The 23,409-nt window shown below is 37.2% G+C and overlaps 3 pseudogenes; all 3 read left to right on the forward strand.

The window, feature by feature from the left end:
• The first annotated feature begins 13,554 nt into the window (after positions 1–13,554).
• Positions 13,555–13,774, forward strand: LOC128589611 (ubiquitin-like protein 5; annotated as a pseudogene).
• A 98-nt stretch (positions 13,775–13,872) lies between these two features.
• On the forward strand, positions 13,873–14,340 carry LOC128590797 (U1 small nuclear ribonucleoprotein C-like; annotated as a pseudogene).
• A 5,692-nt stretch (positions 14,341–20,032) lies between these two features.
• Positions 20,033–21,486, forward strand: LOC128589730 (transcription initiation factor TFIID subunit 13-like; annotated as a pseudogene).
• The last annotated feature ends 1,923 nt before the right edge of the window (positions 21,487–23,409 follow it).

Consider the following 23,409-nt stretch of genomic DNA (forward strand, 5'->3'; position numbering starts at 1 on the left):
CAACAGACTCCTCAGAAATCAAAAAAATCCTTAACGAATATTACAAGAAACTTTATTCTCAGAAATATGAAAATCTGAAGGAAATTGACCAATACTTGGAAGCACGTCACCTTCCAAGACTTAGCCAGAATCAAGTGGAAATGTTGAACAGGCCCATATCAAGTTCGGAAATAACATCAACCATACAGAACCTCTCTAAAAAGAAGAGCCCAAGACCAGATGGTTTCAAGTCAGAATTAAACCAAACTTTTAAAAAGGAATTAGTACCTATATTACTCAACCTGTTCCAAAAGGTAGAAAAAGAAGGAAGACTACCTAACACGTTCTATGAAGCAAACATCACCCTGATCCCCAAACCAGGAAAAGACCCAACAAGAAAAGAAAATTATAGACCAATATCACTAATGAATATAGATGCAAAAATATTCAACAAGATCCTAACAAACAGAATCCAGCAACACATCAAACAAATTATACATCATGACCAAGTCGGTTTTATCCCAGGGTCTCAAGGCTGGTTCAATATACGTAAATCCATAAATGTAATCCAGCACATAAACAAATTAAAAAACAAAGACCATATGATTCTCTCAATCGATGCAGAAAAAGCTTTTGATAATATCCAGCATCCCTTCATGATCAGAACACTTAAGAAAATCGGTATACAAGGGACATTTCTTAAACTGATAGAGACCGTCGACAGCAAACCCACAACCAATATCATATTGAATGGAGTTAAATTGGAATCATTTCCACTCAGATCAGGAACCAGACATGGCTGCCCATTGTCTCCATTGATTTTTAACATTGTAATGGAAGTTTTAGCCACCACAATTAGGGAAGTAAAGGCGATCAAGGGTATCCATATAGGGTCAGAAGAGATCAAACTTTCGCTCTTCGCAGATGATATGATTGTATATCTGGAAAATACTAGGGACTCTACTACAAAACTCTTAGAAGTGATCAAGGAATACAGCAGTGTCTCAGGTTACAAAATCAACATTCATAAATCAGTAGCCTTTATATACACCAACAATATTCAAGTTGAAAAAACAGTTAAGGACTCTATCCCATTCACAGTAGTGCCAAAGAAGATGAAATATTTGGGAATTTATCTAACAAAGGATGTGAAAGATCTCTATAAAGAGAACTATGAAACTCTAAGAAAAGAAATAGCTGAAAATATTAACAAATGGAAAAATATACCATGCTCATGGCTGGGAAGAATCAACATTCTTAAAATGTCCATACTACACAAAGCAATATATAATTTCAATGCAATCCCTATTAAAGCTCCACTGTCATACTTTAAAGATCTTGAAAAAACAATATTTTGTTTTATATGGAATTAGAAAAAACCTCGAATAGCCAAGACATTACTCAGAAATAAAAACAAAGCAGGAGGAATTATGCTACCAGACCTCAGACTATACTACAAATCGATAGTGATCAAAACAGCATGGTAGTGGCACAAAAACAGAGAAGTAGATGTCTGGAACAGAATAGAGAACCAAGAGATGAACCCAGCTACTTACTGTTATTTAATCTTTGACAAGCCAATTAAAAACATTCAGTGAGGAAAAGATTCCCTATTTAACAAATGGTGCTGGGTGAACTGGCTGGCAACCTGTAGAAGACTGAAACTGGACCCACAACTTTCACCATTAACTAAGATAGACTCTTACTGGATCAAAGATTTAAACTTAAGACATAAAGATACCAGAGGAGAGTGCAGGGAAAACCCTTGAAGAAATAGGGCTGGGCGAGTATTTTATGAGGAGGACCCCCCGGGGCAATTGAAGCAGCTTCAAAAATACATTACTGGGACTTGATCAAACTAAAAAGAACTGTTCTGCACAGCCAAGAACACAGTAAGTAAAGCAAGCAAACAGCCCTCAGAATGGGAGAAAATATTTGCAGGTTACATCTCTGACCAAGGTTTAATAACCAGCATTCACAGAGAACTCAAATGTATTAGCAAGAATAGAACAAGGGATCCCATCGCAGGCTGAGCAAGGGATTTGAAGAGAAATTTCTCTGAAGAAGACAGCGCGCGGCCTTCAGACATATGAAAAAATGCTCATCATCTTTAATCATCAGAGAAATGCAAATCAAAACTACTTTGAGATAACATCTGACTCCAGTGAGACTAGCCTATATCACAAAATCCCAAGACCAGAGATGTTGGTGCAGATGTGGAGAAAAGGGAACACTTTTGCACTGCTGGTGGGAATGCAAATTAATACATTCCTTTTGGAAAGAGATATGGAGAACACTTAGAGATCTAAAAATAGACCTGCCATTCAATCCTGTAATCCCTATACTGGGCATATACCCAGAAGACCAAAAAGCACATCATAACAAAGATATTTGTACCAGAATGTTTATTGCAGCCCACTTCATAATTGCTAAGTCACGGAAGAAGCCCAAGTGCCCATCGATCCACGAATGGATTAATAAATTGTAGTATATGTACACCATGGAATATTATGCAGCCTTAAAGAAATATAGAGACCTTACCTCTTTCATGTTTACATGGATGGAGCTGGAACATCTTCTTCTTAGTAAAGTATCTCAAGAATGGAAGAAAAAGTACCCAATGTACTCAGCCCTACTATGAAACTAATTTAGGGTTTTCACATGAAAGCTATAACCCAGTTACAACCTAATAATAGGGGGAAGGGGGAAAGGGAGGGGAGCAGAGAGAAGGGGATTGGTGGGATTACACCAGTGGTGCATCTTACAAAGATATATGTGAAACTTGGTAAACGGTCTGTGAAGCTAGTGAATGATGCCCCATGAATATATCAATGTACACAGCTATGATTTAATAAAAAAAAAAAAGAGTTCATATTTCAACACTTAATCATTCGATGGCGATGAAAGAAATTTAGAGTTCTGTCTTCTGTGTTCTTTTGTTCATAATTCATTTTTACTTTTTTTTTGGTCACCCTCAGTAGAGTACAATGGCATCTTAGCTCACAGCAATCTCAAACTCTTGGGCTCAAGCCATCCTCTTGCCTCAGCCTCCCAACCAGCTGGGACTACAGGTGCCTACCACAACCCCAGGCTATTTTTGGAGACAGAGTATCACCCTACTCAGGCTGGTCTCAAATTTGTGAGCTCAGATGATCCAATCACCTCAGCCTCCCATGGGATTACAAGTACATTTTTACAATACTACCCTGTTTCCCCGAAAATAAGACAGTGTCTTATTTTAAGGTGTGCTTCCAAAGATGCGCTAGGTCTTATTTTCAGGGGACATCTTATCTTTCCTGTAAGTAGGTTTTTTTTTTGGAGGATGTCTGATTTTCGGGGAAACAGGGTAACAAAAGGTTTAGGCTGAAAGCAGATAAAGCAAACAAGCAAACTAACAAAAAGGAACCCCAGGATAAAAGGAGTAGGACACAAGAGAAGGGAGAATAAATTCCAAGGCTTCTAAATAAAATACTATTACATTAAATAGAGCTGAAAATTTAAAAATAATATGTCATGGTTCAGTATGATTTATGCTAGTAGTATCAAGATGGTTCAATATCAAGAAATCTGTTTTGTGCATTAACACCATTTCACAATAGTTGCTGAAAACAATGTTGATCAAACAAGATTGAGAAACAGAACTGTTCTAGCACATTTGTTGGACATCTAAATTGGTTAAGTCCACAATCATTTATTTGAAGTTCTAAGTATTATTTTTCGTTTTCCGTTTGCTTTTGTTTTTCGGTACTTTATTCGGTGACAAAACTGTGCTGACTTAAACCCATAAACAAACAGCAGAATGAAGAAAGGAAGTTAAAAACTAACATGAATAATATCACATCTTTATAAAATGTTGTATGTGTGTTTTTGTCAGGAGTGAGGGAGTTGGTGGACATCTAAAATTCAACTCTAAATGGAAAATTAATAACAATTTTGCTTTATTTGTCTTGAATGCTTTAACTTTCTTTCTTTTTAAAAACTGATCAATGCCTCACTGTGAAATAGGGAAAATTAGCTCACTTACAGTTGCCTCTTCTTCAGCTCCCTTCACCTTCCAATATTTCTAAGTTGTATTGTTTTGACACTAATAATATATATATATATATATATATATATATATATATATATAAAACAAGTGACTGTGTAGATAGATCCTCAACTCTACTGAAGTCTTCCCTCTTTACCCAAGGCCATGTCACTGCACAATTGTCCCACAGAAGCATCAGGTTGGAGTGATTTTGACCCCTACCCTATACCTGGACCATAATTTCTGGGCTTGGGGCTATGATATGACCAAACTCCAGAAATAATAAGTGCAAAATAATAACACTTTAAGGATCAATCTCCTCAAATGTTTTCCATGAACATTAGTGTGAGGACCACGGATCTATAGTTTGGATTCAAAAATAAAAAAACCTAACAAAGAACAACTCAAAATGATGGTGGGTGACTATAACTTACTCTAAAATTAAGTAATATATCCAAACTGATTGATAGACTCATTCTTACTCTTTATCTTGGGAGTAAAAGTATTTCAGTGATTTATAGCACCTATTTTCCTTGACAATTTCTATTCTTTATGGAGTTGATTCTGAATTTAAAGTTTCCTCCAAAGCTCACTGGAAAACAACTAGGCTTAAAAGTTGAACTATTGTTTCTTTTCTGCTCTTGGCTGTCCATTGGATTAATCTCTGAGTTATATTTCCCCATAATTCCTGGTGACATTTCTCTTGGATTTTAATGAATTCTATTATTTTAAGAAAGTAGATATTTCCTGTCACTAAGTGGGAATTAGGAGAAAGTTAAACATATATTTAGGAGCCATTGAGCTGAAACTTTCTGTATCTAAATGCATTATCATTGTGAACATAATTTTTAAAAAACCTTTTAACTTTGACTATAACATATCTGATGCATTTGTGATTTAAAATAAGTATGAAAAGCCTGGGAGTAGTATGATATTAAAGTAATAAAGAATATCAACCTTAAATCAACAAAAGTATAACTCTTAATACTGAAACACTGCAGGCTCAATATCAATCAAAGTCAGAAAAACAATAAATATAACTTTTATCATCACTATGATTTCATGAAGTCTCAGAAGTTCTATCCAAATCAATGAAAAGAAAAAAGAGCAAATAAGAACATTATTATTTTCAGATATTAACCAGCCAACAAGTCCTGGAAAATCAACTGAAATGACATTATAATTAAAAAGAGAAAATAATAAGTTAAACAGGTAAAAATAAATGTGGAAAGCCTTTTTATATAGCAGCAATAATCAGGAAAATGGTAAAACTCCTATTCACAATAGCAAAATGATAAAATCCTTTGATTCCAAACTTATCAAGAAGTAGATAACACCCATTAAGTCTCTCGGTATGACCACGCATATCCATTGCTTAGCTCCTGCTTACGCGTGAGAACACACAGTATTTGGTTTTTGTTTCTGGGTTACTTCACTTAGGATAATGGCCTCCAGTTCCATTGAAGGTGCTGCAAAAGACCTTTCTTTTTAATGGCTGATTAACATTTCTTGGTATATATATGCCATAATTTCTTTATGCACCCGTCAGTTGGTGGGCACTTAGTTGTTTCCTCATCTTTGCAATTGCGCATTGTACTATGGTACTGTGATAGATACACAGGTGCAGGTGTCTTTTTTGTAGAATGACTTTCCTCCCTTTGAGTGGATCCCCAACAGCAGGATTGCTGGATCAAATGGTAGCTCTATTTTTTGCCCTTTGAGGAATTTTCAGACTGTTCTCCATAGAGGTTGTACTAGTTTGCAGTCCTACCTACAGTGTATAAACCTATCATTCTCTCTGCATTTACATCACATTTACTGGGTTTTTGTTTTTTGTTTTTACTTTTTAGTAATGACCACTCTAACAGGAGTAAGATGGCATCCCATTATAGTTTAATTTTCATTTCCCTGATGATTAATGATGGTGAGCATTTTTTAATACATTTGTTGGTCATTTGTATATCTTCTTTTGAAAAAAATCTGCTCCTGTCCTTTGTTCACTTTTTAATGGGATTATTGTCTTTTTTTTTATTTTTTTTTGAGACAGAGTCTCACTCTGACACCCTGGGTAGAGTATCATGGTGTCATAGCTCACAGCAACCTCAAACTCCTTGCTTCAAGCAATCTTCTTGCCTCAGCCTCCCAAGTAGCTGGGACTACAGGCCCCTGCCACAATACCCAGCTCATTTTTCTATTTTTAGTAGAGATGGGGTCTCACTCTTGCTCAGGCTGGTCACAAACTCCTGAGCTCAGGTGATCCTATCCACCTCAGTCTTCCAGAGTGCTAGGATTACAAAAGTGAGCCATTACACCTGGTCCTTATTTGTATTTTTCTTGCTGATTTGTTTGAATTCTATGTGAATTCTGGATATTATCTTTTGTCAGATGTATAGTTTGCGAATATTTTCTCTCATTCAGTAGGATGACTATATATACTCAGTTGATTATTTCTTTTACTATACAGAAACTTTTTAGTTTAATTAAGTTCCATGTATTTATTTTTGTTTTTATTGTATTTGCATTTAGGGTCTTAGTCATAAATTCTTTGCCTAGGCCAATGTCAACAAGAGTTTTTCCCTCGTCTTCTTCTAGAATTATTATAGTCTGAGATCTTACATTGAAGTCTTTAATCCACCTTGAGTTAATTTTTGTGTGTAGTGACAGGCATCCAGTTTCATTGTTCTGTATGGGGCTTTCCAATTTCCCAAAGCAGTTATTGAATCCTTCCTGCAGTGTATGTTTTTGTCTGTCTTGTTGAAGGTCAGTGGGTTAGAAGTATATAATTTTATTTGTGGGTTCTCCATCGTGTTCCATTGATCTATCTATTTCCACACAGTGCCATGCTGTTTTGGTTATTTTTTTCTTGTATAATTTGGAGTCAGGTAATGTGATGCCTCCAAAGTTTTTTCTTTTTGCTTAGCTTGCTTTTGCTATGTAGGCCTTTTTTTATTTCATAGGAAATTAGAATTGTTTTTCCTAATTCAGTGAAAAATGACATGGTATTTTGATGGGCTTGCATTGAATCTGTAAATCACTTTAGGCAGTAGGATAACTACTGCTACTTTTCAACTTTCTTCTCGTACTTATCTACGGTTCCCAAATTTCTACAATATTCACTTTGGTAAGCTTAAATAATAATAATTATTATTATAAAGAAAAATAAATAAATATGGCATTCAATTTAAAATACCCAGATTCATTCATTATAATATCCATTTTTTACACATCAACCATTATCATTAATCTTTTATCTAAGTGTTAATCCTCTCGTTTATTACCTACAGAAGATATATTAAAGAAACTCCTGATTACAAAAATATATTGAATATCATGTAGTGATCATTTTGAAAAAGGACTAATATGTTAACTTCATTTGTTTTCATTTGTACTCACTATGAATGGTGTGTCTACAGGATATAAAATGTTATATGAGAGACACAAATTTTCAAAATGACAAATCAGTCACAACAGTTTCAATCAAAATTTTACATTAAAATGTACTAAAATATTTAAGCATAAAATAAACATTCAAGTATATATTAAAGTACATTGAATTCAAGTATATATTGAAGCATAGCACCTGTTCCTTGCTTACTGTACAAATGCATACACTTCAAGCTGGTCATGAAACCTGCCTTAGCTCCCACCACATTACAAAGCATATAGCCTTTAGGATCTAGTCCAGCTGCACTACTGAGGACCTCACAGTTCCTGCCTCTATGCTTTTCCCAGTGGAAATTCCTCCACATCCTGCTTTCCCCACCTGTCAAATCTTGTTCTCTCTTCAGTGGCTCACTCATCTACTCTTTTCTCCCTGATATATATTTCTCTTCTTATAATTACCTCTTTCTCTGAATATGCTTCTCTGTAACTAGACCTCTAAAGTGAAACCAAGACATAAGACACTCCATCATATATGTGTGTGTGGGCGGGGGTGCGTGTGGGTATGGGTGTCCTGAGTATGTAGCTGAATTTTGCCTATTTTTCATACCATAGCAGATTTCCTAGCATAATGTGAATATACAATATATATTTATTTAATTAAATAGCAATTTTAAAACGCTGTTTAAGGCATGACATTTTTTCTGAATCATAGCTTCCTACACAGCAGCAACGATTTTTCGGACTTTTTAAGGGGACTTACATTGCATTACAAATAGTATGGAAATACTGCAGTATAAAAATAGTAGCCCATTCATTATGACAGCAATGAACAGAGTGAAAGAAGGTTGCACAGATTTATCATTGTTTGTCAAATGATATATTTTCATAAAATTAAAAAAATTAAGAAATTCTTTTTTAGAATATTTATGCTAAGCAATGTTAGATATAACTTTTCTTGTGTAGTATACAAGAAACTACAAATAAAATAGTTTGCTGTGACTACTAACAAAGAATGATTTCATGCATTATGTAAAATGGAGCAAAATCGGCATATCTGCTCTCTGCCTTATCTCTGTGCAGCTGTCATCATTCATATGGTTCTTTGCATTGTTTATTTTGCTTTCTGTAAAGTAGATCGGTTAAGTCTTTGTCATTCTGTTGGAACAAGGTATTGTGCGATTGGTGCTTTATGCATAAAATAGCACAGGGTTAATTTGTATTTTCTCCTAATGTGTTATAGCAATATTTAGGTATAATTTAATAGAATGTTGTTGATAAGAAGATAATTAATACTTTCAGTAATAACATGCTTCCATCTGACTATAAGTCTATAAGAAAGGTTATAGTCTTATTAAGTTTCTCATTAGTACTTAACTTGGTATAAATATTATAATAGTGTGGACTTCTTTGGCCAGGAATATTACAATACTCTATTTTAGGAGCAGAGTTCTTCCGGCTATATGGAAGGGTCCAGAAGTGTAACCATTTGTACTGTTGCTAAAAATACATCCTCATCTCCACAAGTTAAATGCTTACCAAACACAATATGCCCTTAGTTGCTGAGATAATTGGCTTCCCTTTAGTGTGTCCTACATGTCTTAGTTATTTTCAGTGGTCTAACTTAAATCCTTGTTAATTTTTTAAAAAACTGACACTGAATACAGCCAACATAACTTGAAGTTCTTCTGCCTTATTAACTTCAGCAATATGTTTCTCAGAATAATACTACCACTGAACAACCTAACTTACTTGGCTTGACTCTTTCTTCTATCCAAATGCTTTCATTCATTTATTCTTTCATCCATATAACAGGTATTTATTCGTGTCTACTGTTTTCTATGCACTATGCTAAAAAAGAACAGAAATGTCCTGATCATCAAGAAATTAAATCTAGTGGGGGGAAATACATTAACAGAAAGTTATAATAATAATGTGGTATGTGTAATTCATTAAACCATTCAAAAAATTATATTGAACATTAGGTGTACCTGGTATTGTAATACAAACTAGAACTAAGATTGTAAACAAACAGGCACTTCTGGAGTTTATGGTCTAAAGAACTATTTAAGAAATAAGCAGATGATAAAATTGGTAGTCACTGGTAGTTATCAATAGCTGGGTGATACCAGGGGTGGTTTGGAAGTTCAAGAACACACAAGCAATTGTGTTCAAGGTTCTAGCATGAGTTTGATTATATGCTTCTATATTTAACAGACACATAGAACTTACTATGTACTAGGCTTTGTTCTAAGCAGTTTTAAATTCATCTAATTTCCTATAACAACCCATAACAACCTTACTCTTGCTTATCCTTGTCATGCTAATGAAAGACCAAGTAACCTTCCCAAGGTCACATAACTGTTAAGTGGTAGCTCTGAAGCTCCAACCTAGGCAATATGGCTCAAGAATTGTATTTCTAAACATTACTCTAGGTTGCCTCTCACATGTGACTTGGAGGGCCTATTGCTCCTATATTTATTGAAAATGTAAAGAAATTGATAATTCTGGTAAGGAAGATGTCATTCTGAAATACGCAATATCCTTTTGGTAGATCTTCTGTTGGATATGAGTTTTAAGAAAGAGTGCTGGGCTAAAGATGGAAATTTAGGAGTTTTTTAACAAGTAGATGAGGTCACTTAGTGGGTCCCAAACACTATTCCACAGACCACTACAGATCCATGTTCAAGCTTATAGTAGGTTTTTGCAAAAGAGAACAATAAAGATTGTCTGGAGGTTACTGTGCCAATTCAATCTTTCCCCTTACTTAATTATAGTGCATGGAGAATACACACAAAGAACAGTCATTCAAACCTAGCTAGCTAAAACCAAAAGTCAAATGGACCGTATTGTTCACTCTACACATATGAAACTTGGGATCTGCTAGAGGAAATAACTGCCTACATGGGAAAACCTCTCCTACCTACTAAGTTATAAGCTAAGAACCTGGGGAAAATGGCCACCCAAATTGTTTAACACACGAGAAAAGAAATGCAGCAGCCTAAGGAATAGTCTATTCAGAAAAGGCTTAAGATGATAATATTAATAAAGTATCTAATATGTAAATATACTGAGTGATATTTACATCCCTGGCAATAACTTGAATCTAAATTGGTGACAAGACATAGAATGTTAAGCAAATAAAATAAACACAAGTATTAACCTACTAGAAAATAGAGTTGCCATATACCAAAAGCAATCAGGGTGTATTATGTGGCCTAGTTTTTTCACATAAAATAATGTAAACAACACATGTTTTATAACCAAGCTTATCATATACCCATATTGCTCAGATGAAAATGAAAAATTGGGAGGGGCCCAAGGCTATTGGGTGAAAGAGTAAAAATGAGATAAATTTTTATTTTCCAAAACTACCAAGTCAATAGACAATGATTAAAACTAAAAGAAAAAAAAAAAAGAACTGTTGGGCGGCCGCCTGTGGCTCAGTGAGTAGGGCCCCGGCCCCATATGCCCAGGGTGGCGGGTTCAAACCCAGCCCCCGCCAAACTGCAACAAAAAAATAGCCGGGCGTTGTGGTGGGCACCTGTAGTCCCAGCTGCTTGGGAGGCTGAGGCAAGAGAATCACGTAAGCCCAAGAGTTAAGAGTCAGAGGTTGCTGTGAGCCATGTGACACCACAGCACTCTACCCGAGGGCGGTACAGTGAGACTTTGTCTCTACAAAGAAAAAAAAAAAGAAAGTGAGACCCCCATCGCTACTAAAAATAGAAAAAAAACTGAGGCAAGAGGATTGCTTGAACCCGAGTTGGAAGTTGCTGTGAGTTATGACATCATGGCACTCTACCCAGGGCAACAGCTTGAGACTCTGTCTCAAAAAAAAATAAATAAATAAAATAAAAAGAATTAAAAAAAAAAAGAACTGTTACATTTATTTAGAGATCAAGAGATGCTGGTTTCCAATAAGAGAGGAGGAGGATGGGAGGACCCTTACTTTTCATAACACAATCCGTGGCCCTATCAAACTCTACTTAACTATGTGCATATGTAATTTTTATTTGAAAACTAAATGGCAGGTAAGTTCAGGTGGGGGGGGGGAGAATGAAAGTTGTAAATAGCAGCATATTGGTTGCTGCCTAACAAGTTCATCTGCCCATTGCCCAAGAGGAAGCCGATACCCAGAGACATCAGGTTTATAGCAGAAAAAGAGTTTATTACACATAGCACTAAGCTATGGAGGAATTCCTTAAATCCACCTCCCTGAGAATTTGGGAGATAGGTTTTTTTAAGGATAGTTTGGCGAGCAGGGGATTAAGTAATTAGCTTTGTTAATTGGTTAAGTTTGGGGCAAAATTACGGGAGTGAGTGTGGAAATCAACTTCTTGTGTTGCTTCACCTACTGAGATCACAATCCCACTGAGTCAGTTTCTTTTCTTTTCTTTCTTTTTTTTTTTTAGAGTCAGTTTCTTGATATCGGCCCCTGGTCTGGGCAGGTTCTCCACTCCACTGGCATGTGGGGCATGGAAAATATCTTAGAAACTATTTTGGGGGTTCCAAAAGGTGATATAGAAAAGTTAAGAACCTTTACAACTACCAGCTGTGCACTCCAGAGTAGCAATTATAGAGACACAAACAAGGGGACAGTGACTATTACCAAGCAGATGAGGGGACAGTGGCAGATTATTATTTTTTTAGCTCAGCTTGTTCCTTCATAGAGTTTGAGGGCCATTACTCTAGTAATCACTTTGTACCTCTTCATCAGTTTCTGAAGACAGTTTCATTTGTATTGGCAAAGATTGAAAGAGTGAGCTCATGAAAAATAGAGTTGAAATATTTTATTAAATACAAGAAATTCTAGTAACCATAAAACAAGAGTTTCAGGAGAAAAAAAAAAACAAGGAAAAAATAATGAACAAGAAAAGGATTCTTTTTGTGTGTGTGCCTTTTTTAAATTCAGAATACTAGGGGGTACACGTGTTTTGTTTATATACCTTGTTTTTTGTACAAATTAAGTCAAAAGTGTAAGTGTGCCCTTCACTCAGATAGTGTGCACTGTACTTGATAGGTGTAAATTTACCCTCCTCCCCCCAGTTTGATTTACATTGAAATTGATCTTCATGTGTGGATTCATGTGTGCATTAAGTTTTGATCAATTAGTTTCAACTTGGTATTGAGTATATGTGTCTGTTTCTCCACTTTTAGGATGTTTCATTTAGAAGAATGATTTCCATGCAAATTGTCACTAAAGATACTAAATTAGATTTCTATTTTTTTCTCATGGCTGAGTGGTACTCCACAGTAGTACTCCACAGTATAAAAAAGCATATAGCACATGTTATTACTCCATTCATGTATTGGTGGGACGTGGTTTGTTTCTATGTCCTTACAACTGGGAATTGTGCTGCCGTAAACATTTAAGTGCAGGGGTCCTTTTTATAAGATGACCTTTTTTTCCCCCTTTGTGTATATTTCCAGCAGTGATATTGTTGGGTCAAATGATAAGTCTACTTTAAGTTATTTGAGGTATAGCCATACATTTTTCCATAGAGGAGAAGCTATACTAGTTTGCAGTCCCACCAACAATGTATAAAAGTTCCTTTCTCTGCATCCATGCCAGCATTGTTGTTTTAGGACTTTTTAATATGAGTCATTCTCACTGGAGTTAGGCGATATCTCATTGTGGATTCTTAGCATAGCTATGAATTCCATACCCCAGCTCATTACAGTAAAATTTAAGATTATCAAAGACAAAGAAAGCCTCCAAAGAAAAAGAACAGACTTTTCCAAAAAATAATAATAAAGAAAAGAAATGATAATCACAAAATCCCTAGAAATAAAAAACAATGGAGAAATATTTTCAAAATATGCAAAGAAAAGTACTCTGATATTAGAATATTATATCTTCCTAGAATGTCATTTAAATGTAAGAGTGAAATTAAGACATTTTTATTCATTGAAAGCCTCAGAAGTTTAATGTGATAATGGTCCTCTGAAAACATTTTTTTAGGAAATATTATAATTAAAAGTAGAATAATTAGGTGTTGCTTTGAAAGGCTGAAGTAGAGATTGGACAGGCCTCCCAGTGGTTTGCAAATGTGTGGAGATTGCAAAAGAATCTCTCATGGTTTTTAAAATCTCATCCATCAGAGCGCTTGAAGCTGGAGGTTGTGGCATCTGCAGGTTAGAAGTTTGAGTCTGGAGCTCCAGCCTGGATGATTGAGGTTGTTTGCAATGACCGTCTGGGGAAGAAGGTCCATGTTAAATTAAACACCCATGACACCATTGGGGAACTTAAGAAGCTGATTGCAGCCCAAACTGGCACTTGTTGGAATAAGATTGTCCTTAAGAAGTGGTACATGATTTTTAAGGATCACGTCTCTGGGGGACTACGAAATCCATGAGGGGATGAACCTGGAGCTTTATTACCAATAGAGCAGACTTTCTTCCCCCGCTCTACCTTCCACACTGGTATGGAGGCTTATTTTTAAAAACTCAAATTAGAAAGGAGTCGCCAACGGCCAGGTGGGAATATGCCCAAGTTCTATTGTGACTACTGTGATACATATCTCACCCATGACTCTCCATCTGTGAGAAAGACACACTGCAGGGGGAGGAAGCACAAGGAGAATGTGAAGGAACTATTCAGAAGTGGATGGAAGGGCAGGCCCAGAGCCTGCCTGACAAAACAACAGCTGCATTTCAACAAGGAAAAATACCTCCTACTCCATTCTCTGCTCTTCCTCCTGCAGGGGCGATGATTCCACCTCTCCCCAATCTTCTGGGTACTCCTCATCCTGGGATGATGCCAGTACCCCATATGTGGTGACCTCCCATAATGCTGATGATGGGTTCCCCTCCTCCTGGGATGATGCCAATGGGGACTCACTCCTGGAATGAGGCCACCCATGGGAGTTCACATTCCAATGATGCCTGGGCCCCCAGTGCTGAGACCTCCTGCTGGTCCCATGTTGGTGCCCACTGGTCCTGGAATAACTTGATGAGACAGATAGGGTAGAGGGAAGTTTTCTTTTCTTTTTTTTTTTTTTAAGGTATAAAGAACAATTTAATGGACATCCAGGTACCTACAACCTAACTGATTTTAGGTTCTGTCGGAATAGCTTTTTTCTTTTCCTCCCGTCAACATCTTAAATAGTGATTGTATCCTTGTCTAATTCAGGTAATTAGTATTTTTTTTTTATTGTTAAATCACAACTGTGTACATTAGTGCAATCGCCTGTACCCATTCTAAGATGCACCATAGATGTGGCCCCACCCATTACCCTCCCTCCACCCAAACCTCCTCCCTCCCTTCCCCTTCCTTGGCCCTTTCCCCATAGTCTTGTGCTATAGTTGGGTTATAGCCTCATGTGAAAGCTATAATTTAGCTTCATAGTAGGGCTGAGTACATTGGATACTTTTTCTTCCATTCCTGAGATACTTTGCTAAGAAGAATATGTTCCAGCTCCATCCATGTAAACATGAAAGAGGTAAAGTCTCCATCTTTCTTTAAGACTGCATAGTATTCCATGGTATACATGTACCACAATTTGCTAGTCCATTCGTGGGTCGATGGGCACTTGGGCTTCTTCCATGACTTAGCAATTATGAATTGGGCTGCAATAAACATTCTGGTACAGATGTCTTTGTTATATTGTGACTTTTGGTGTTCTGGGTATAAACCTAGTAAAGGAATTATAGGATCGAATGGCAGGTCTATTTTTAGATCTCTAAGTATTCTCCAAACATCCTTCCAGAAGGAATGTATTAGTGGGCATTCCCACCAGCAGTGTAGAAGTGTGCCCTTTCCTTTACATCCACACCAACATTTATGGTTTGGGGATTGTGTTATGTGGGCTACTCTTACTGGGGATAGGTGATATCTCAGAGTAGTTTTGGTTTGCATTTCTCTGATGATTAAAGATGATGAGCTTTTTTTAATGTGTTTGTAGATTTTGCGTTGGTCTTCTTTAGAGAAGTTTCTCTTCAAGTCCCTTTCCCACCCTGAGATGGGGTCACGTATTCTTTTCTTGTTAATACGTTTGAGTTCTCTGTGGATTCTGGTTATTAGACCTTTATAGGAGGTATAACCTGCAAATATTTTCTCCCATTCTGAGGGCTGTCTGCTTGCTTTACTCACTATGTTCTTGGCTGTGCAGAAGCTTTTAAGTTTGATCAGGTCCCAATAGTGTATTTTTGATACTGCTTCAATTGCCTGGGGAGTCCTCCTCATAAAATATTCACCCAGGCCGATTCCTTCAAGAGTTTTCCCTGCACTTTCTTCAAGTATTTTTATAGTTTCATATCTTAAGTTTAAATCTTTTATCCAGTGAGAGTCTACCTTAGTTAATGGTGAAAGGTGTGGGTCCAGTTTCAATCTTCTACATGTTGCCAGCCAGTTTACCCAGCACCATTTGTTAAATAGGGAATCTTTTCCCCACTGAATGTTTTTAATTGGCTTGTCAAAGAGCAAATAATGGTAAGTAGCTGGATCCATCTCTTGGTTCTCTATTCTGTTCCAGACATCTACTTCTCTGCTTTTGTGCCAGTACCATGCTGTTTTGATCACTATGGATTTATAGTACAGTCTGAGGTCTGGTAGCGTGATTCCTCCTGCTTTGTTTTTATTGCTCAGTAATGTTTTGGCTATTCGAGGTTTTTTCTGATTCCATATAAAACGAAGTATTATTTTTTCAAGATCTTTAAAGTATGACAATGGAGCTTTAATAGGAATTGCATTAAAGTTATATATTGCTTTGGGCAGTATGGACATTTTAACAATGTTGATTCTTCCCAGCCATGAGCATGGTATGTTTTTCCATCTGTTAATATGTTCAGCTATTTCTTTCCTTAGAGTTTCATAGTTCTCTTTGTAGAGATCTTTCACATCCTTTGTTAGGTATACTCCCAAATATTTCATCTTCTTTGGCACTACTGTGAAAGGAATAGAGTCCTTGACTGTTTGTTCGGCTTGGTTATTGTTGGTATATATAAAGGCTACAGATTTATGGGTGTTGATTTTGTAGCCTGAGACATTGCTATATTCCTTGATCACTTCTAAAAGTTTTGTAGTAGAATCCCTAGTGTTTTCCAGATATACGATCATATCATCTGCGAAGAGTGAATATTTGATCTCTTCTGACCCCATGTGGATACCCTTGATCGCCTTTGCTTCCCTAATTGCAATGGCTAAAACTTCCATTACCATGTTAAAGAGCAATGGAGACAATGGGCAACCTTGCCTGGTTCCTGATCTAAGTGAAAATGATTTCAGTTTAACTTCATTCAATACAATATTGGCTGTGGGTTTGCTGTAGATGGCCTCTATTAGTTTAAGAAATGTCCTTCTATACCAATTTTCTTAAGTGTTCTGATCATGAAGGGATGCTGGATATTATCAAAAGCTTTTTCTGCATCAATTGAAAGAATCATATGGTCTTTATTTTTAAGTTTGTTTATGTGTTGAATTACATTTATAGATTTACGTATATTGAACCAGCCTTGAGACCCTGGGATAAATCCGACTTGGTCATGGTGTATAATTTTTTTGATGTGTTGGTGGATTCTGTTTGTTAGGATCTTGAGTATTTTAGCATCTATATTCATTAGTGATATTGGTCTATAATTTTCCTTTCTTGTTGGGTCTTTCCCTGGTTTGGGGATCAAGGTGATGTTTGCTTCGTAGAATGTGCTGGGTAATATTCCTTCTTTTTCTATATTTTGGAAGAGGTTTAGTAATATAGGTACTAGTTCTTCTTTAAATGTTTGGTAGAATTGTGACGTAAAGCCATCTGGTCCTGGGCTTTTCTTTTTAGGGAGATTTTGTATAGTTGATGCTATTTCAGAACTTGACATAGGCCTGTTCAACATTTCCTCTTCATTCTGGCTAAGTCTTGGTAGGTGGCGTGCTTCCAGGTATTGGTCGATTTCTTTCAGATTTTCATATTTGTGAGAGTAGAGTTTCTTGTAGTATTCGGTAAGGATTTTTTGAATTTCTGAGGGATCTGTTGTTATTTCATTGTTACCATTTCTGATTGATGAGAGATTTTACTCTTTTTTTCCTTGTTAGGTTGGCCAAAGGTTTATCTATTTTATTGATCTTTTCAAAAAACAAGCTTTTGGATTTATTGATCTGTTGTATAATTCTTTTGTTTTTAATTTCATTTAATTCTGCTCTGATTTTGGTTATCTCTTTTCTTCTGCTGCGTTTGGGGTTGAAGTGTTCTTCTTTCTCCAGTTGCTTGAGATGTTCCATTAAGTTATTGACTTCCTCTCTTTCCGTTTCCTTGAGGAAGGCTTGCAGTGCTATAAATTTCCCTCTTAGGACTGCCTTTGCAGTATCCCAGAGGTTCTGGTAGTTCATGTCTTGATTGTTGTTTTGTTCCAAAAATATGGTGATTTCCTTCTTAATCTCATCTATAACCCATGTATCCTTCAGCATAAGGTTGTTTAGCTTCCATGTTTTTGTATGGGTATGCAGGTTCCTGTTGTTATTTAGTTCAACTTTTATTGCATGATGGTCTGAGAAGATGCAAGGAATAATTTCTATTTTTTAAAAATTTGCTGAGGTTAGATTTGTGGCCTAGGATGTGGTTGATTTTGGAGTATGTTCTGTGGGCTGATGAGAAGAATGTGTATTCAGTTTTTTGGGATGAAATGTTCTCTAGATGTCTGTTAAGTCCAGATGTTGAATGGTTGAGTTTAAATCTAAAATTTCTTTGCTTAGCTTCTTTTTGGAGGATCTATCCAGGACTGCTAAAGGGGTGTTACAATCTCCAACTACTATGGAAGTAGAGGAAATCGAGTTGCTCATGTCTGTTAGAGTTTCTCTTAAAAATTGAGGTGCGTTGTGGTTGAGTGCATAAATATTAATAATTGAGATCTCATCATATTGAGTATTACCTTTAACAAATATGAAGTGTCCATCCTTATCCTTAATTATTTTGGTTGGTTTAAAGCCTACTGCATCTGTGAACAGGATTGCAATGCCTGCTTTTTTCTGCTTTCCATTTGCCTGGAATGTAGATGACCATCCCTTCACCTTGAGTCTATATCTGTCTTTCAATGTAAGATGCGATTCTTGTATGCAGCAGATATCTGGCTTGAGTTTTTGTATCCAGTCTGCCAACCTATGCCTCTTTAGAGGACAATTTAAACCATTCACATTAATTGAGATTATTGATAAGCCTTTTGAGAGACCGGTGGACATTTTTAATCCTTTTGCAACTGTGGAAGTTGGAATTTGATCAAAAATTTTTTGGGTGGGTTTACTTTTGTGGTGGGGAGAATTATACTTTTGTGGTGGGGAGAATTACACTGGTCTTTATGTAGGATAGGTCTAAGAATGTCCTGGAGAGCTGATTTAGTTGTGGCAAATTTCTTCAACATGCGAATGTCGTTGAAGTATTTAATTTCTCCATCATAAATGAAGCTCAGTTTAGCTGGGTACAGGATCCTGTGTTGAAAGTTATTTTGTTTTAGGAGATTAAAAGTCGATGACCATCGTCTTCTAGCTTGAAAGGTTTCAGCAGAGAGATCTGCAGTTATTCTGATATTCTTCCCCTTGTAGGTAATGGTTTTCTTTCGTCTGGCAGCTTTCAGAATTTTCTCTTTCATATTAACTTTAGCGAAATTGATTATGATGTGTCTGGGGGATGTCTTAGTTGGGTTGAGTTGTGCTGGAGTTCTGAAACTGTCTGCTATCTGAATTTCAGAATCTCTTGGCATGTCTGGAAAGTTCTCCTTCATAATCTCATGGAGAAGAGATTCTGTGCCTTGTGAAGGCACTTCGTCACTTTCGGGGATCCCTATAAGACGAATATTGGTTTTCTTCAAATTATCCGAGAGCTCTCTGAGAGAGCGGTCTGTTTTTGCTCTCCATTTCTCTTCTTCTTTGAGGGTTTGGGAGCATTTGAAAGCTTTGTCTTCAATGTCAGAAATCCTTTCTTCTGCTTGCTCCATTCTGTTACTGAGGGATTCTACTGTGTTTCTCAGATCTTTGAGGGATGCAACTTCTTGTCTCAATGTGTTGAAATCTTTGGTCATTTGGTCTTTGAATCCGTTGAATTCTTGAGATAACTTTTGGAATTCTAATTCGATCTTATTTGCTATCCATATCCTGAATTCAATTTCTGACATCTCAGCTATTTGTTTGTGCATGGGGTCTTGTGCTGTTTCTGCCCCATTGATCCTTGGGGGAGTTGATCTACTCTGATTATTCATATTGCCAGAGTTTTTCTGTTGATTTCGCCTCATGATTGTTTTTCACCATTGCCTCTGTCTGTCCTCAGAGTTGGGGAGGTGTCTCTCCAAGATTAGACCCCAGCGGGATCACTCTATTGTTGCTGGGTCTTTGTAGGGAGTGACCCTGTGTAGTTCCTCTGGGGCTGCTCTAGCTAGGGAGTTCTGGTTGTGGAAGCAGCTCCGGTTTGTGACACACCCAGATCCAACAACAGGGCTGGGGGTGGTGCACATGGTTCTGGGAGTGCCAGGCGCCCAGTGACTTTGGCGCAGAGAGCCCAAGGCTCCAGCAGTCTCTGGCCAGAAGAAGAGCTCTGTGTAGAGGCAGGGAGGGCTCCAAAGGGCACACAGCTACCAGATTCCCTGTCCAGATGAACGGGCTAGTGTGGAAGCTGGGAGGACACAAGAGGGAAGATGCAGGGTTGTGTGGCTCCTGCAGTTCTTGGTCAGAGAATGTGGAGGCCCGGTAGGTGCAGGTCACAGGTAGGGGGTCGCTGCACAGCTCTTATGGAGGACTGGGCGGCGCCAAGCCCAGGAGTTTGAGGTTGCTATGAGCTGTGATGTCACGGCTCTCTACCCAGGGCAACAGCCAAGCCTCCAGTGTGCCAAAACCATCTCCCTCTGCCCCTAAGGATTAAGGCTGTAAGGCAGCTCAGTCCCCTCCTTTAGGCTGTTCAGTCAGTAGGTTACTTTGACCCATCCAATCCTTGCTCTGAGACCCTGAGGGCAGAGCTTGCCAGGGCAGTTCTTTCACAATGGCTTCGTGCGCCCAGCTCAGTGGCTCAGTCTGGGGCCCCAGACAGTGCCCAAAGTTCTCCACACTCCTGCTCAAGCTCTCCCCAAGGCAGTTCAACTGAGTGCCAAGTCCAAGAACACCGAAACAGTTCCCGGGTAAGGCCTTTCTGGTTTGCAGTCTCACTGCTGCTTGTACTTACGGTTGCTGGAGTGATTAGGTCGATCGAACACACGCAACCACTTGCCAGTTTTCCATTGTTTTTGTCCTCCTCTTGGGGTCCAAAAGTCCCTTGCTGGCTCCCTGTATCCTCAAAGGGATGATTATAGGCAGATCCCACCGGCCAGAGATGCCTGGAGTCTTGTCTCCCCATACTTGCTGTTCCCAGTTGCAGGGAAGCTGTTACTCGGCCGCCATCTTTAATCTCCAATCTCTCCGGAAGTTTTCTTTATGTCAGTTTCATATTACTTGTTCGGTTTCACCAGGAGATCATGGTGCTGTGACTCTGGGTGTTTTCTGAATAGCATGATAAGGAAGACTTGCTCCTCCTTCCTATCAAAAGAATACTTTCGAAAGGAAGACATAAACCCCCCAAAGGGGCAGTTTTCATTTGTATTGTGAAATGTGAAAATAAAACTGTTAAGTATTTTAGTTAAAATGTAAAATACAATACAATCAAAACTCACTTTAATGTGGAAGTCACCGGAAGTGAGGCTGTGCAAGTAGTGAAACCTGCTGGGTGGGAGCCTGCTGGGTGCTGTAGGCTGGCGGGCTGATGGGGTGGCAGATGAGGAGGAAGACCCTGCTTTTGAGGAAGAAAATGAAGAAATTAGAGGAGGTGAACAAGGTGGACAGGGCAAAAGACAGACTTTCTTTTATGAAGAATTGAGATGTATGATGTATGACTTTGGAGATGAAAAGAATCCTTATACTAAATCGGTAGATTTTCTTGAAGATCTCCTCTTGAAGACTATCTACTGTGATAGAGTTCATTACTGAAATGACTAACAAGGCCTTTTCTATTGCCAGACAAGGTCGAGTACAAGTTGAAGATATCATCTTCCTGATTCAAAAGGACCTCAGGAAGTTTGCTAGGGTTAAAGACTTGTTTACTATGAATGAAGAATTGAAATGGGATAGAAAAGCATTTGATGAAATAAACTATGGATCTTGACATCTTTTGTAGTTTCTGAAACTCCATTATGTTCTAGGGAAACCATATGTAAGAACTGTTATATTTTCTACAGTAAGGTCCTAATATCTACCTATGTAAATGAAAGGTAGAGAAACCAAGTTTTCTGTTTATTTTTATGGCTTTGATTTTTATAGTGATATTGGATTAATTTGCGTGCCTTTATATGACCATACTTGAATTACTTATTGAGTTTTAATGACCACACATAAGTTAAAGCACCTTTCAAACCACGCAGTTCTTTCTGACTATTAACAAAGGATGAAATATTAATAGTGTTTATGTGTTAGGCATATTTGTGCCATTGTGAGCTGTGCTGTAGCTGTTTAATATGTGAACTCTAAATGGCATCTTTGAAAGCTGAAATATGTGCTTTATGTATTCTGAAGTTTTTATATGAAAGTAGTCTGAGAGATTATTGTAGTGAACGATTTTTATGTTTCATTTGAAGGGATGATATAGGAAAAAACTGTTTTTTTGGTATAGATGTTTATCTGTTTTAAAAGCTGATTTCTTCTTCTTTTTCTTTTTGCAGTTTTTGGCCAGGGTTGGGTTTGAACCTGCCACCTTCAGTATGTGGGGCCAGCCCCACTCCTTGAACCACAGGCACCGCCCATGGCTGATTTCTTTTAATATTCTTTTCTTCCCATAGTAAGAATGATTATATTTTCTTGGAGAAACAAAGTTTCATGTGAATCTTTCATGTTGGAAATCTTTTTTAATTTAAGACTTTTTGGGGATTTGTTAAGTTTTGGGAGAAGCTTCTTAAAAAATGTTTTTAGTAGCAAGAACAGCATTGCCTAGAAATTGAATGGCATTGATGGCAACATAAGCATTTAGGGTAATGTTTTATTTGCATATTTGTAAGTACTTATTCATTGTGGAAACATATACTTGATGAAAACCATGTGTGTCTGTGGAAGCCACTTTTTTTTTTTTAGTTTTCTTATACAATGTTTATTTTTACCTTGTTATATTTTTATGTTGCATTCAGCATAAATCAAAATGAAACAAAAATATGTTTAATTGGCTCAGAAAAGGGCCATGTGAAAAGAAAAATATTGGGTAAAATTTTACCAATAGAGAATGAGGATTTAGAGGGATGATTTGAGTTACAGTCTCATGGAAACTCTTTTGTAATTCAGGATATATGGGTTCTGTATGTATATACTTATCAAATTATTATTGCATTTAGGTTCAAATAAGGATTAAGATTGCATTAAAATAGAAAAAAGTAGAATAATTATGTTGTAATTAAAACTGCTATAAACATGAAAAATATAGATAAACAAGTAACTTAGTAAAAACTATTATGGTATAGAAGAGTAAGAACCTAAATTAAAATTTTTTTAAAAAAAATAAGCAAGAAGGAAAAGAAGTAGAAAAGAAGCTGAGAGAGAGAAAGAGAGAGAGAATGGAAATCAACCTCCAAACAAAGCTAAAATTTTAGAACTTAAATTCTACTAACACAGTGGCAGAACCAAAGATGGAGAGGCAAAAAGGTACAAAATGTTTTTCTCATTTGAGGGAATATATAGATATTGTTAAGTTCGTAAAATTGGCAATAAACCTAACCTTGAATGTGACTTAAAAAGTGACAGTGATAATGAAGGGAGAATAGGGACTGAAGACCCCATTCTTGGCAAGCGAAAGCACTCCCAGAAAAAGAGGAAAATTCGAAAGAAAGCTGAGTGAGTCAGAACAAAGAAAAGTCAGCTAGTTTACATTTATTCCACCCATTGCCAACAAGCTTCCTGCCTTTTCTAGGAAATTCTAGCCTGTTGAGGATACGACTTACAAACACCCTGGTGGTTGGGTGAGCACTCTGGGGGAAAATGGTCATAGAAGAGGCTATGGCAAAGACCTAGAAAGATACACTGAGTTGTCCCCTGACAGTAAACAGGC

The sequence above is a fragment of the Nycticebus coucang genome, chromosome 7, assembly GCF_027406575.1.
Source record: "Nycticebus coucang isolate mNycCou1 chromosome 7, mNycCou1.pri, whole genome shotgun sequence".
NCBI classification, from domain to species: Eukaryota; Metazoa; Chordata; class Mammalia; order Primates; family Lorisidae; genus Nycticebus; species Nycticebus coucang.